Below are 13,910 nucleotides of genomic sequence, written 5' to 3' on the forward strand. Positions count from 1 at the left end.
TCAACTGGCGTGGTTTATTCTACAAGTGGTGCCGAAGACCCGTCGGGAGTTCTACGCGCCAGGACCCTCCCTACCGGAAGACAGCCTCTCGGAAAGCCAGCGGAGGACATTGCCAACCAGGCCGGTGACAGAGATGTCAACGGTGCAACGGAAAGCCAGACTGGGACTGTGATTTCAAGCAGGCTCATCAACGAAAGTGAAAGCAAGCTCCGTTCTGCGAATGTGAAGGTGAGCGACAGCAATCACAACCGTGAGAGAGACGTCGCGTCGACAAATGAACACGCGCCTCATCAATGAAGCTAAGAGCGCTTTAGAAAGCGACAACATCGGCACTATAGCGTCACTGACCGAAAGACTCGAAGCGAACAACGCGGAGCTGGACAAGTTGAACGAGATGATAGAGGAGCACATTACCGACGAGGAGTTCGCTGCGGAATTTGAGGCGGTCATGAGATACCAAGATGCTGCTAGGAACGATCGGAGAATTAAAGGCTAGAGAGGCACTATTGCGACTTAGCCAGCCTTCGTCCGTGACAGCGCCACCGGCAGCAACGCCTATGGTTCAACTGCGTGAGGAGAATCGTGCCCAACGATCCATAAGGCTACCAACGCTTCAGTTGCAGACATTTTCTGGAGAAATTTGTAAGTGGCCTGGGTTCTGGGAACAATTTAAGGCATCAGTTCACCAGAATGAAGGACGCATTACTTAAGAAACATACTGGGTGGCGTAGCGGCAAAAGCGATAGAAGGCCTTCAGGCGACGGAAGAGTGTTATGATGATGCCATCGACATCCTCAAAAGTCGCTTCGGCGACAAGCGTCTCATAATTCAGGAGCACCTGCGACGTTTACGAGAGCTGCCGAACGTCACGCGCTCCAATGACGTCCAGGGCTTAAGGACTTTGTACGATTTCGTCCAATGCCACATACGCGGATTGAAAGGCCTCAGCATTAGTTCGGCTACTTACGCCACGATGATGACCGACATATTGCTCAGGGCTTTACCGACAGAAATCGTTGTTGGATACCACCGGGATCAAGCCAGTGGTGCATCATCTTCCAACGAGACACCTGGTAGCAGCCGTGACATTTGCGCAGACGATGACTTGCAAGGTTTGCTCAAGTACCTTCGAATAGAAGTAGAAAGCCACGAATGAAGCCAAAGCAATGAAAGTATGGAAAGGAGATACTCCTGACCTGGAGTGAAAAGTGCTTCGTCTTCTCAGCCACCGACAACAGCAGCTCTATGCGCGTCCTCGAAGACAAACAACAAGGCGTGTGTATTCTGTGGTTCAGCCAACCATATTACTGAAGAGTGTACGTGCAATATAAGCAGAGAAGGAAAACTAAAGAAGCTGACTTCAGAAAACCGCTGCTTTCGCTGTACCATGGTGGGTCACCGAGCCAAAACCTGCCGACGAAAAGTAAAATGCGGCAAATGCCAAGCAAGACATGTGTCTTCAATGTGTGATCCGACATGGAAGCCAAAGAAGGCCGAAATTCCAAGTAACACAAGTGCAGTTGCAATGAACAGCCTTCATACAAGCTCATACGCAAGTCTCGGCGCAGACGTTTTGCTGCAAACCTTTCGACTGTGGGTTATAGGGCACACGAAGTGCGCCTACATCCGTGGCATAGCAGACAGTGGTAGCCAACGCACCTTTATACGAGAAGACGTTTCCAAGACGCTCGGATTGAAAGAGCTCGGAAAAATTAGCCTTACTATCAACATCTTTGGACAGACAGGATCCCTTTCAAGGCTGCACCGCATCGTAGAACTTCGACTGCGTAGTCAGTACGACAACATGGAGAACGTGATTCAAGCTATTGAAATTCCCTTCATTTGCAACGACGTACTGCAGGTGCCAGTGAACCATGAGTTCATAAAAGAGATTGAAGACAGCGGGTGCCCCATTGCTGACAAGCTATTCTCACCTGGAATGACCGCTGTACCTGGAATAAGCTTCCTGCTTGGAGCGGATCACTTGTGGAAATTCATGACAGGAGAGATTCGACGTTGTTCCCGTAACAGCGACTTGGCCTCTCTTGGTTCTACATTCGGATGGATGTTTCAAGGGCCACTCTTCTTCAGTACATCGGTCAACTTAGCCACAGAAGTGAGCGTACTACGTGTGAACACCTCAAGCGAAACGACCGACAAGGTTCTACGAAAGTTCTGGGAACTTGAGAGCATTGGAATATTACCAGATGATGACAGCGCAGCCAAAATCAATGCTTCGGTCCTGGAAGAGTTTCAGAGAAAACTCTCATTTGTCGATGGTCGCTATGAAGTTGCCCTTCCATGGAAAGAAGATGGCGAGAAACTTGACAGCAATCGAGCGGAAGCTTTAGAGATTGTTGTCACTCGGAAAGAAAATGAAGCGCAACCGTGATTTCGCAGTAGAATATGAGTCGACCATAAGCAATTATATGAAGATGGGACACGCTGAACGGGTGCCCAAAGAACCTGAAGAAAGTCACAATGTACCATCTAGGATTTATTACATGCCGCATCATTCCGTCATACGAAGCGAGTCTACGACTACCAGAGTACGTGTGGTCTTTGATGCGTCAGCCCATGGACCTGACTACCCTTCCCTAAACGAATGCTTAGAAAAAGGTCCCAATCTGCTGACTGACTTGGTGGCTCTTCTCATACGATTTAGGATGTATAAAATCGCTTTAACGGCCGATATAGAGAAGGCCTTTCTACAGATCGGTATTAGAAAGGAAGACCGAGACGCCCTGCGGTTTCTCTGGATCAAAGACGTTCCAACTACAGCAAACCGGGAACCTGAAATTGAAGAGTGGAGGATGACCAGAGTACCCTTTGGAACCGCAGCGAGCCCATTTCTACTAAATGCCACTTTGCGACAACACCTGACGTCCCTCCAGGGCAAATTACAGCCTACAGGCCAGATGTTAGCTGAATCTTTTTATGTAGATGACCTTCTCGTGGGAGCTCCAACAGAGGAAGAAGCTAAGCAAATCTACCGGAAAGCCAACGTTATGATAGAATCAGCAGGTATGCGTCTAAGAAAATGGGCATCAAACTCGAAGGCTCTACATGAATTGTTTGCTGCGACTGAGGAAACCGACATTTCTTCGGGCTCCGTGAAAGTGCTCGGACTTATATGGAACCCGTCGACAGACGTTATGACGGTTGCTTCAGAGTCGGCGCTTGGATTCTTGCAGACAGAACGAAAACCGTGTAAGAGATCTGTTCTGCTGACGGTGTCAAGAATATTTGAACCAATGGGAGTGATAGCACCTTTCATTATACAGGCGAAGCTACTCTTTCAAGAGCTGTGGAAGAGAAAGGTTGATTGGGATGATGAGCTACCAGAAGATCTTGATATACAGTGGAGTAAATGGTGCTCAGAATTGCATCAAATTCAAGAGACGGCCATCAATCGTTGGGTGGATGCTTGCCAGGAGATGGAACTGCGCAACTACATCTGTTTTGTGATGCAAGTCAGAAAGCTTATGGAGCCTGTGCGTTTTTGAGATACGATGGACAAAACAAGACCATCTCTACGGCCCTCCAATGGCTAAATCAAGAGTAGCACCGCTGCAGAAAGTTACGCTGCCCAGACTCGAACTTCTGGGAGCGGTGCTTGCTACTAGGTTGGCGACATTCCTTATTAGGACCCTCAAGACATTTGAACATAATATAGACGTGACCTTCTGGACCGATTCCACCATCGTGCTACATTGGATCCGAGGAGCGCCATCCCAACGGCAACAGTTTGTTGGCAATAGAGTGTCAGAAATTCAACGCAGCTTTGACAAAACTCGATGGCGACATTGTCCTGGGACTGATAACCCCGCAGATTATCTTACACGGGGCACAGCGTTGGAATTCCTGAGCCGCGACAAACTATGGTGGCAAGGTCCATCCTGGTTAAGAGAGGAGGAAGCAACATGGCCGACTAACACACCTAATGCGCCATGTGATGAAACAGACTTGAGCGAGTCCAGCGTCGTGCAAGTCGTACATGTGAAAACATTTGGGCCAATTTTGGACCTTGAAAGATACTCGAACCTTACAAGAGTCCTGCGAATTACAGCGTGGGTCTTAATATTTATTCAGAACTGTCGAAACAGAAGCCCTCGAGAGAAATTATCGAGCATAACAGAGACGGACATGAACAAAGCTGAAGACTATTGGATTAAAGTAGTGCAAGAAGAAGTATACCTGGAAGAGATTGACGAACTCGAGAAAGGGAAATTGTTAAATCAACGGTCGAGTGTGAAGACACTCCATCCTTTTCTGGATGCGGAAAGGTGGCTACGTATAAGAGGCAGGCTACAGTTAACTCAAGAAACAGAAAAAGTGAAGCATCCTGTACTCTTGCCTCCGCATCATCACTTCACTAAACTTCTAGTCCGTGACTGTCATCGGCGCGTCCTTCATGGAGGTGTACAAGACACTCTTACTGAAGTTAGAGAGAACTTTTGGATACCTCGTGGCTGACAGGTCGTGAAGAAAGTTATCGGTGGATGCAACACGTGTGAAGTATAGAGCCAAACCAGCGAGCGCCCCTGTGGCACCCTTACCACGAGAAAGAGTGTGTCGCTCCGATCCTTTTCAGACTGTGGGAATAGATTTCGCCGGACCGCTGTACGTGAAAATGGACAATTCATCTTCAAAAAGTTATATAGCTCTATTCACGTGCGCTGTCACAAGAGCTATACACTTAGAACTGATCTCCAGTGTATCAGCCAACAGTTTCATGCTGGCCTTTCGAAGATTCACCTCACGTCGTGGATTACCTTGTGTTGTATATACGGACAATGCACAAGCCTTCAAGAAGACTTCAAAGGAAATCTCGTCTTTATCGAGTGCCTTATTCAATGGCCAATTTCAAGAATATTGCTCTCAAAGAAAGCTTGAATGGAAGTTTATTGCAGAAAAGGCCGCATGGTGGGGAGGCTTCTGGAAGAGAATGATAAGAACAGTAAAGTCCACCCTACGGAAGATACTTGGTCAGCAAAGACTCACGCCGGAAGAGTTGATCACAGTCTTGTACGAGGTAGAAGCTGTGACAAACTCCAGGCCTCTCACATACTTATCATCGTCACCAGAAGAAATGGAAGTACTGACACCAGCCCATTTCTTGACTGGTAAAAGAATCACTGGCATTCCTTACCACAAACACGAAAGCGACCTTTCAAGCTCCAAGGCCACAGTTACAAAAAGATGGATTCATCGTGCACAACTAATTGAGCACTTTTGGAAAAGGTGGAGAAAGGAGTACCTTTTAAGCCTACGTTCAGCGCACCATGCCAGTGTTCAAGCTCAAGAATCTGACAGTCCTAAAGAGGGTGAATTAGTGCTCGTCTATGAAGATAAAGCACCGCGGCAGCTTTGGAAGACAGGAAGAATCGTAGAGCGATACCAAGGACGGGATCGGAACATCAGAGCCTGTTCTGTGAAGCTATCCAACGGCTCTGTCATACGAAGAGCTGTACAACATCTCTACCCCATTGAACTTTCCTTGTCTTAGATGATTCGAACTGCGCGCCTTTTCCGGGGGCGGAGAATGTTGAAGATTTCTTCTATTGTGCAAGAGCGCGAGCGAGAGAGCGAGCGGAAACAGAGAAGAAAAAGATCATCGGCAGCGTTCGCAATGAACACTATGTCAGTGCTATAGTCTGCTTTGATGTATATATATTCATTACCTCTCTCTCAACTGGCGTGGTTTATTCTACAGGGCCCGTGTCTGCGAGCTATGTCCCCGCTGTGTTTGTAATGACGCGACCTACGCCGCCCAATACGACCTTGTGTTTAGCGAAGCGCACGCATATTAAATAATTGTGCAGTTCAGAGTTGAGAAATGTAGCTGTATAACTTCCTCAGTGGTGCTGTTACCAGTGGTGCGATTCATTGTGCACACCGAGTTTCTCACTAAATCCGCGATGCTCTCTGCTCGCGTCAACATTCGAGGCTAATGAATCGCCGCACACTTTCAAGAACCAGAATAGTATAACTCCACTAATGCTGACCAGAAAAATATCCTCTAGCAACTGGCTGTCTAGGCGAAAGTTTTCGACCATGAAATTTATTCGGCTTGCACAATTCTTCTGAATCATTTTCTGTTGCGATTGACACTTTGCAAAATAGTTACTGCGACCCGCCACGGTGGTCTAGCGGTTATGGTGCTTGGCTGCTGACTCGAAGGTCACGGGATGGAATCCCGGACGCGATGGCCGCATTTTCGGTAGAGGTGAAAATGCTTGACGCCTGTGTACTTAAATTTAGGTGCACGTTATAGAACCCCAGGTGGTCGAAATTTCCGGAGTCCGCCACTACGGCGTCCCTCATAATCATATCGTTGTTTTGGGACGTAAAACCTCAACAATTATTATTATTAAAATACTTAGTGTGCATGCGGGAAGGTTTATGTTTTCCAAACAGCCTCGACCACACATGGGCAGAACAAGCTATTTTATTCATTCAACATTTCTATCTGCCTTTCATTTCTTTCGTTCGTCCCTTTCTTTCTGTACACTAGGGACATTACAATGGGGCCTGACAATCATGCAGCAATTTTTAAAAATCCCTTGTGGTGCTCGAGCACCTTAGCTGAAATTTGGAGGGGTGAACGCGCAGAGCCACAAAAACAGTCTGAGATCGAGAGTGCTCTTCGGGAAAATATTCTTGCAGGAAAGTCAACATACTGGTGTTAGCAAAGTGTACGCTAGGGGGATCTCACTATTTTGCAAATCAATTGCTACTGTATATGCCACTGTTATATAGCAAAACTGCGCGTCTACTTCCAACTGCAGCTAACAACTGTGCATTGCCGGGACACTGATGCTCAGCCATATTTCCGTATTTCTCGACGCCGCGGCTGCAGCGAACTGGGTTGACACTAGTCATCGCCAGTCAAGTTCATCACCAGTAAACAAGGAATATTGTATGCGGCCTCAGTGTACCTTTCCATTAGGTTCGCCGGTGAAACGTGCTTTGCGGAGAACGCAGTTGTTTAAGGAAGGAGCGCACACACATGCGTAATGCTCCTTGCTGCATTTTTTTAAAGCTGGTGTCCCGGTAAAACAGGAGTGTTCGAAGACACTCTCAATGGGTTCTTGCCGTTGGCGTCGCCGTAATTTTTCGTATAAAGTTCAAGTTGATAACATCACCCCGCGCATCGTATATTAGTAAAAGCTGGCGAGCGCTGGCGACGAGTGCGGCTGAAGCGCAGATGAAACGACCCGGCCATCTCCATCGCACGGAGGGGGCGTGCGACAACAACATCCCACGTGCCAGGCCTGCCGTCGATTGCTAATCGGACAGAGAAGAAACGACACGCCCGTCTTTCGTAAGGAGCATGAAGAGACGCCAGGGGAGGGGGGGCTGCGTCGCTCGAAGGGCGCGGTCGCTGGCGCGCGCGCTGTGTCGACAGGCATGAGGAGACTGCTTGTACACTGGCCGTACTCTCAACGCCTACTTCGCGTTTAGAGAACTGACATCAGGAAAACCGTTTCGGTCCCTGGAGCTGCCGTATTCCCCAAAACCAGTGCCTCCTCTATTTTTCAGTGCCTGGGCGAAAGCTCTCCTCGGGCCTTCGAGCGCGCGTTCCGCGTCCGCTCGCCGCTGCCGCGTGGTGGCGCTGTGCAAGTAGACTACGGGAAGCTGGCGCTGAACGGCCGCGCGTATCACGAAGCTCACGAATTCGTGTATGCATCCGAGTTTAATTGCATTTGTGCTTATTGCAGGCTTTCACAGGTACAGGGGGATGAAAAGAAACGCGAACATAGCGGCGCGCTGTTTTCCTCACGGTCTAACCATGGTGGCAATAAAAAGATGCTTGATGTTCTTTTATTGTGTCATGAATGACGTCGTGTTCTCATCAATCATCCAGGCTATAACCATTTGAAAATAGATGCGAAACAGCAAAGAATGCAGATGCCGCATGTTCGCGTGTCTTTCCATCTCCGCTGTAAGTATTCCGCAGGCAGACTGTCAGGCCGTGCTGCCGGTTCGATACTTGCACTCGAGTTTGATAGTATTCGCGTTTTATTTTCTATTTCAGTCTACTGCAACCGCCCCAATGCCTTAGTATGTCATACTGTTGTGTTCCACTCTGCAAATGGAACTGAAAGAAATGACGCTTGTCTTTTTTTATTTCCCTTTATTGATAAAGAAAAACAAATCTCACAAGGTCCCTTATGCATTCATCTAAGACGACTGAAAGGCGAAAGCCATCTTCTTCTTTTTCTTCTAGTTAATGTATTGAACATTCCTTGCCTCCTTCCGAGATATTTCTGCGCCTAACGTGGTTTTCTTACAGCCTCAAGGATCGGAGGCAGTGCAAGCTTTCTGCACATCAGCGGAGGCATGCACTGCCTCCGTGATCGGCCCATTTTGACCAAGCGAATATGTAATATGACGACGTCACGTTATGTGACGTCACGACGATGTCACAAAATTTTATGATCTGTGACATCATATGATGACGTCATCACGTAATTATTTTTTGCATCACTCGTGCTGACGCTCCCGACGGTCAATTTTCGCGTTTGATGAGGCATCTGAGTCTTTCTCCTTAATACACTGCTCGTCTGTCGTTCCGCGAAATTCCAGCTGCCGCTGGTGTTCGGTAGAGGTGGCTTGCAGTAATTACGCGGGATAATTGGTCTCCTAATATATCTTCAAACTACACTAGAATATGCAGCCGTCGTTGCGAAGATTTCATAGAATATAAGAAGCGGCGGCTTACGAAGGATGCAGAAGCGTCACTCTTTGCAGACTACCCTTCACGTTTGGAGCCCAAGGTAACAACTTCATCAAGCATGGCAAGTACCCCGAAACGTGACCGTGTTGCGTCCGAACAGTCAACAAATGCATGTAGTACCAGTAGCAACGCTGCCTCGCGATCGCCGCCATGTGCATGCAGCGCTGACATTAGGTCCCGAAGCTGAAGAATCGGAGCCCATGGACGCTACATGCGCTACCGGCGAAACAACCGACAGTCATTATGTACATTGTCACTGGAAGCAGCTTAGTGACATTTCATACTATTTAGAGCATGAACTCATGGCTTGCGCATAGTGTGCTACACCAGTAGACGGTAGCACGTACTGGGGAACTTTAAGCGCCCAAGCTTTCAGTATTAGCTCTTGGCAAATGCTGCTTTCGAAAATCGACTTTCAGACAGTCAATAACCGACGCTCAGTCAAGCGAACGTAACGGTGACAAAACAATTTTCCGCGCATCACTGGCATGCACTCTCTGGAATCGGGCTAGCAGACGACGCGCGAGCGTCTCGATCAAATAGCCGCGAAAGACACATGCCTTGGAAATAGGCTGGTTGCCCACAACAAGTGCTTCATAATTCCAGTTTACAAGTTTTCATTATACTTTAAACAACGCGAATATAGCCGAAAACTGAACCATATAGCAGCTTCTAATGCGGCCACGGCATTCATTTCCGCGAGCGACGACGCGACGGCTGGTCTACTACGGTGGCGGCGCCCGGCGGCTAAAAGCCGCAATAACGCCGACGGTCGGTTCCCATTGCGCTCCGCTCCTTCGCCCAGGCACAGAAAAATAGAGGAGGCGCTGCCAAAACCGGCGTTTAGCTGAATTACGCGAGATCGGATCCAAAAGAGTTAGCTTCCAACAGTACTTCGTATAAGATTACAATTTGTTGCTATTGCGCTCATCACTTCGCCCTTAAGCGAAACTAATGAGCACTAACAGACAATTTCTTTCTTCACATTTATCTTACATTTACTACTAATAACATCCCCCATACTTTCGTTGGCATTATTGTCTGTTAGTGCTCGTTAATATTGTGTATACCAAAGAAAAACGAGTCCTTAAGATTTCCACTTCTTTCCTACATTCATAGCGAGGGTCTCGTTCTGGCAGACTTGATGCTTTCAGGTGATATGCGAGGCATTATTGATCAGCTGCCAGCTCGTAATAGGTTCGCATGCTACGTGACGCCAACAGGCAGAAAAAGAGTGTTCCACACTCGCCGTCATGGCTACTGGCGGCGCTGACTGACACTCCCACGTTTAATGTACATATATACCCCATAAAGTGGACGGAGGGATGGCCGCCGCGGTAGCTCAGTTGGTAGAGCATCGGACGCGTTATTCGAAGGACGCAGGTTCGGTCCCTGCTCGCGGCAAGTTATCTTTTCGTCCATTTTTCTTTCTTCACATTTACCTTACATTTACTACTAATAACATCCCCTATACTTCCCTTGGCATTATTGTCTGTTAGTGCTCATTAATATTGTGTATAACAAAGAAAAACGAACCCTTAAGATTTCCACTTCTTTCCACCCTTCTGGATATGTAGCACCTGTCTAGTAGAACCTTGTCACAACAAGAGAAATAGGGGGAAAAAGCCTAATATATTACCTTTGTTGTAAATACGCTAACCTAGATAAAAATTATAACCAACTCCGTGCGCCACATGTACTTTTCGAAATACGTATAAACAGTCGAAAGGAAGAGAAAAGCACTTTGTCACAGCATTCTTTTCTTATATCGCACTGCGGCTAGTATATACAGACTATAAGTTTTTTGTGGCATAGTTTACAGTTCATTTTTTCACATGCTATCGTGCAAGAAGTCAAATTATCCATTGATTCCGGCTGTACGCACGTCATGTGCGCTTGCATCAGATATGCAAGCTCAGCTTTTCACCTGAAGGACCCCCAGCAATTTCGTTGAAAAATAAAAGCATTTCTGATTCTGATTCTGATATCCTGCCGCGCTAAAGTTTCTTGAACTACTTGCGCTAGCCGCAGGGGCGCACAAAATCAGCCTTGCGAGTCGTGAAGGTGTCGGCGGTCGTTGTTCTCAGACTTCCACCAGTGGAGCAAATTTCGGACGTCTGCGCGGACCTCTGCAGAATGAACATAGCTGTCCAGCTCATCTCTTCATTTCTCTTGTTCCCGAAAGTCATGCGTGCCATTCTCCCATATAATCTATAAACTCCTCTTCAAGGGCTTCTCCTTAGTGGTTTCAGCAGTGTATGTTATGCACGGTTTGTACTGTGCTCTCTTTTTGTCCATATTACAATGCTGTATGCCTTGCTAACGATGTTGTAACGGTGGAAGGTCGCGATTGAACTACATGAGGAAGGCTGGCAGGATATGGATGAACAGATTTAGATCTATTTTCGGGGTTCGTTCCAGTTTGGTAATAAAGGCGCGAATAAGATTCTCGGCGCTTACTCATTGGATGCATATGGTTCGAGGTAAGGGACCATCAACCGGCACGAAATTCGTAACTGTATTTATTCAAGCCAGACATTTCGTCAAGTGAGCAAACATTGTCACACATCCTGTTTAATGAACCTATGCTATTCCTGCACATTCCGACGCTGTTGCGGCAGTACCATGTAGCTCTCGCACCATACGGCGGAACAAGATGAAAGCTCCGATGTTACCAAAGGGTGGACCCAAAGCAGGCTGTGCATGGTCATGTCGCGTCTCATGACCACTGGGAGCCGCGTCGGAGCCACCGAAAAAGGATGTTTCTTTAGAGCGATTCTGTCTAACGAGACTCCGCGCAGACCTTTTGTTTTAGCGGACTGCTGGAACTATCAAGAACGTTGCCCTGCTTTGGAGCTCTGGGATCGCTCTTCCGATGATAACTTATGAATATAAATTTATTGTATTATATTTATTACCGCGATTACAAAATAACATTTGGGTTATAAAATGATAGCTAATGCAAATAATAATGCGAATAATAGTTAGATGTCAACTATATAAACGCCTGGTATAATTACTCTTACCTCGTCCGTTTCAGATAACTCAAGCGGCCCCATATGCAAGAAGCAAAAGAAGTTGAGTGCTTATCCGTCAAAATTTTTCCAAGTAGCTTGCCCCACATAAAAAACCGCTTTTTTTGATAAAATATTGTCACGGTGTGGTGACGTTGACAAAGGCAGCAGTCGACGTGTCCAAGATGAAACTCTTTATTTGGTCGAACTTGTGGCCGGTAAACTGAAAGTCAGACTACAGCAATACACACTGTGCACTGATAGCGGCGAACAGAGCGTCGGCCATCAATCAAAACTGAACCGCGGCAAGGCGCGTCGGCATTTATACATGCGGCATCGAACATACGAGCCTTATCGCTGGTGGCTGCGTTAGTTCCAGAAAAAACTCAGCTGTTCGCGTTTGCGCTCTCAAGACTAACAGATGATCTTCAAATAATCTCGAATGTTCCCACACATTCTGGCGCGGTTTGCGCAAGGCAGTAGCTACACGTGCAGTGGACCGGTAACATAAAACATAGAAAGAAATGAGCGTGTGGGGCAATATGTGGAAAATATATGTATGCACAACGTATGTGGAACAATCCCTCCAAGCCCGGCCCGACCCGAGCCCGCCACCTCAAACCTGGGCCCGACCGAAAGCCCGGAGCTTCAGACCCGAGCCCGCCGTAAAAACTACCGTACCTGGTCCGGCCCGGCCCACGGGCCAGGCCGGGCCCGAGATTTCGGGTAGGCCCGAGCCCGTGCAGTGCTCGAGCGGAGTTGCAAAGATTTGTCGCACGCTGTAATTGCTTTCTCTCTTCTCTCGTCCTGACGAAAGCGCTGGAAGCTAAGCAGGGAGGGCTGTCACGGGGGAAGGACGTACGTCACGCGCGCCTCGGGACCTTGAGCACTTTTTGTTTCTTTTTTATCGAAGGCACGGCGTACCTTCATTGCAATCGGGCGCGCGCGCGGGCAAGTGACGGCCTACCGCGGCGGCCGCAGTAACTACCGAGCGTGCCATGTTCAAATCAGGCAATGGCATGGAATTTGTATCAGTGACGCAGTGATCTTGGGTCAATAGCATCATTTGTCAAAAGTAGAAGAAGTAATCTTTAGCTGACCTTGAGAATTTATTTTAAATCCCAGGCCGCCTACTGCACTATAATGTTTGGCTCACCTGTTCTCGGGAGCCTCGACTACCGATCGGCAGCGTTTTCTGACCATGCTAAAAAAAGTGTTGCAGGGCCCCTTCAAACAACTGCGTTATGCGCAATGCACGCTTTACAGACAAACTTAGTGAGAAGGCACACTGAGGTTCTCCAATATTCGTATTTTACCGGAATTACAGCTTAAGAAACAATGCGGCACAGAACATTACGGATCTCTGTGCTTCTTCCTTAAACAACTGCGTTATGCACAATGCACGCTTTGCAGGCGAACTCATTGAGAAGGCACACTGAGGTAGTTTTCAATATCCATATTTTAGATGCGAAACATCTCTTGCTCGGGTGTATGTCCCTCGGCCTGGTAGTCCGCACTCACACTACGCATGCGCAACTCCCCTCCTTTCCTCTCTCCAACAGCCGCGCGTTACACTCTCCACTTCTCTACCAGCACCTGCTTGCGCTTCTCCTGCGTTCTCGTTTCTGCTCTCGCGGCGCATGCGCTACTCTCCTCCTCTAGTCTCCTCTCCTTCAAGTGGTAGAGCGCTGCGCGCGTTCAGTCCAACGCTTGCTTCGGTTGACTCCTCTGAAATGCGGGTTTGACATGCCGAAGTTCTCTCCTGCGCAGCGCCGTGATGAGCGCCAGCGCATGTGCGTCCACTCCTCCTCTCTCTCCACTCCATCTGCCTCCCTCTCGCGCGCCTGTCGACCGCGTTCCCCGCCCGCCCTGTGAGAATTAACGGCCAGGCTAGAGGGAAGACACGACGCGCGTAGTGTTCCTGTTACCAAAAATTGCTGGAGTGGCGATTATTGCGAAATAGTGAAGCCGTGCCCACCAAAAGATGGCGGCTGCGTCCGCCATCTTAGTAGGGGCACGCTGAACCATCGGCGTTTTGCGAAGGAAAGCGAGCGTTTTCCTCGCACGCCAGACGAGTTCAATGCGGCAACTATTTCGGGTCATCTTCGCGTTCCACGACGCGAAGTTGGTAGCATGCCCGAGGTCAGTAGCAT

Source organism: Rhipicephalus sanguineus, chromosome 9 (assembly GCF_013339695.2).
Source record: "Rhipicephalus sanguineus isolate Rsan-2018 chromosome 9, BIME_Rsan_1.4, whole genome shotgun sequence".
Classification (NCBI taxonomy): domain Eukaryota; kingdom Metazoa; phylum Arthropoda; class Arachnida; order Ixodida; family Ixodidae; genus Rhipicephalus; species Rhipicephalus sanguineus.